Source organism: Arachis stenosperma, chromosome 10 (assembly GCF_014773155.1).
Source record: "Arachis stenosperma cultivar V10309 chromosome 10, arast.V10309.gnm1.PFL2, whole genome shotgun sequence".
Taxonomy (NCBI): domain Eukaryota; kingdom Viridiplantae; phylum Streptophyta; class Magnoliopsida; order Fabales; family Fabaceae; genus Arachis; species Arachis stenosperma.
In genome coordinates this window covers 98,653,995-98,656,877 of record NC_080386.1, presented here as the reverse complement: position 1 = coordinate 98,656,877, position 2,883 = coordinate 98,653,995, and the positions used below count along the sequence as shown (strand labels likewise).

General features: G+C 42.6%; 1 non-coding gene across 1 annotated transcript; it reads right to left on the bottom strand.

The window, feature by feature from the left end:
• On the bottom strand, positions 1-108 carry LOC130958603 (small nucleolar RNA R71). Its single transcript, XR_009077716.1, has one exon. It is a non-coding gene; the product is annotated as a small nucleolar RNA R71 (small nucleolar RNA).
• Between the last annotated feature and the right edge of the window lie 2,775 nt (positions 109-2,883).

Genomic DNA, 2,883 nt, shown 5'->3' with positions numbered 1-2,883 from the left:
AAGCTTAGGGTGGAAGTCCAAACCTTCAGACAGAAGGATGGAGAATCCCTCTATGAAGCTTGGGAAAGATACAAACAATTGATCAGAAAATGTCCTTCTGACATGCTTTCAGAATGGAGCATCATAGGTATTTTCTATGATGGTCTCTCTGAACTATCTAAGATGTCCTTGGATAGCTCTGCTGGAGGATCTCTTCATCTGAAGAAGACGCCTACAGAAGCTCAAGAGCTCATTGAAATGGTTGCAAATAACCAATTCATGTACACTTCTGAGAGAAATCCTGTGAACAATGGGACAAGTCAGAAGAAAGGAGTTCTTGAGATTGATACTCTGAATGCCATTTTGGCTCAGAATAAAATATTGACTCAACAAGTCAATTTGATTTCTCAAAGTCTGTCTGGAATGCAAAATGCACCAAGTAGTACCAAGGATGCTTCATCTGAGGAAGAAGCTTATGATCCTGAGAGCCCTTCAATGGAAGAGGTGAATTACCTAGGAGAACCCTATGGTAACACCTATAATTCTTCATGGAGAAATCACCCAAATCTCTCATGGAAGAATCAAGAGAGACCTCAACAAGGTTTCAATAATAATGGTGGAAGAAACAGGTTTAACAATGGCAAACCTTTTCCATCATCTTCTCAGCAACAGACAGAGAATCCTAAGCAGAACCCCTCTGACTTAGCAACCATGGTCTCTGATCTAATTAAAACCACTCAAAGTTTCATGAATGAAACAAGGTCCTCCATTAGAAATTTGGAGGCACAAGTGGGACAGCTGAGCAAGAAAGTTACTGAACTCCCTCCAAGTACTCTCCCAAGCAACACAGAAGAAAATCCAAAAGGAGAGTGCAAAGCTATAAACATGGCCGAATTTGGAGAGGAAGGAGAGGAGGTGAACGCCACTGAGGAAGGCCTCAATGGGCGTGCACTGAACTCCACTGAGTTCCCTAATGAGGAACCATGGAAATCTGAGACTCAAAATGAGACCATAGAGATTCCATTGGACTTACTTCTGCCTTTTATGAGCTCTGATGAGTATTCTTCCTCTGAAGAGAGAGTATGTCACTGAAGAGCAAGTTGCTAAATACCTTGGAGCAATCATGAAGCTAAATGACAAGTTATTTGGAAATGAGACTTGGAAGGATGAACCTCCTTTGCTCACCAAAGAACTGGATGACTTGTCTAGGCAGAAATTACCTCAAAAGAGACAAGACCCTGGGAAGTTTTCCATACCTTGTACCATAGGCACCATGACCTTCAAGAAGGCTCTGTGTGACTTAGGGTCAAGTGTAAACCTCATGCCTCTCTCAGTAATGGAGAAGCTAAGGATCTTTGAGGTACAAGCTGCAAAAATCTCACTAGAGATGGCAGACAACTCAAGAAAACAAGCTTATGGACTTGTAGAGAATGTTTTGGTTAAGATTGAAGACCATTACATCCCTACTGATTTCATAGTCCTAGAGACTGGGAAATGCATAGATGAAACCATCATCCTTGGCAGACCTTTCCTAGCCACAGCAAAGGCTGTGATTGATGTTGATAGAGGTGAACTGATCATTCAAGTGAATGGAGAATCCTTTGTGTTTAAGGCTCAAGGATATTGGTGCACGAAATTGTGATCAATACTTTTCAAAACACAAACAATCCCTAGTAATGGCTCCAAAGACTTGGTGCTCAATACCATGGCATAAACACAACTTCGCACAACTAACCAGCAAGTGCACTGGGTCGTCCAAGTAATAAACCTTACGCGAGTAAGGGTCGATCCCACGGAGATTGGTGGTATGAAGCAAGCTATGGTCATCTTGTAAATCTCAGTCAGGCAGACTCAAATGGGTATGGTGATGAACGAAAATAACATAAAGATAAAGATAGGGATACTTATGTATATCATGGGTGTAAGAGCTTCAGACAAGCGTATGAAGATGCCTTCCCTTCCGTCTCTCTGCTTTCCTATTGTCTTCATCCAATCCTTCTTACTCCTTTCCATGGCAAGCTCGTGTAGGGTTTCACCATTGTCAGTGGCTACCTCCCATCCTCTCAGTGAAAATACGTCCCTGATGCTCTGTCACAGCATAGGCTAATCATCTGTCGGTTCTCGGTCCGGCCGGAATAGAATCCAGTGATTCTTTTGCGTCTGTCACTAATGGCCCGCCTTTCGGAGTTTGAAGCACGTCACAGTCATTCAATCATTGAATCCTACTCAGAATACCACAGACAAGGTTAGACCTTCCGGATTCTCTTGAATGCCGCCATCAGTTCTTGCCTATACCACGAAGACTCTGATCTCACGGAATGGCTGGCTCGTTTGTCAGGCGAGCACTCGGTTGTCAGGCGATCAACCATACATCATGCAATCAGAAATCCAAGAGATATTCACCAAGCCTCGAATGCTTGTAGAACAAGAATGGTTGTCAGTCACCTTGTTCATAGGTGAGAATGATGATGAGTGTCAATCATCACCTTCATCAAGTTGAAGAACAAGTGATATCTTGGACAAAGAACAAGCGGAATTGAATAGAAGAACAATAGTAATTGCATTAATACTCGAGGTACAGCAGAGCTCCACACCTTAATCTATGGTGTGTAGAAACTCCACCGTTGAAAATACATAAGAACAAGGTCTAGGCATGGCCGAATGGCCAGCCTCCCAAAGTGATCAAAAGATCTAAAGAAAAGGTTCCAAAGATCAGAAGATGTCAAATACAATAGTAAAAGGTCCTACTTATAGAAAACTAGTAGCCTAAGGTGTACAAAGATGAGTAAATGACATAGAAATCCACTTCCGGGCCCACTTGTTGTGTGCTTGGGCTGAGCAATGAAGCATTTTCGTGTAGAGACTTGTCTTGGAGTTAAACGCCAGCTTTTATACCAGTTTGGG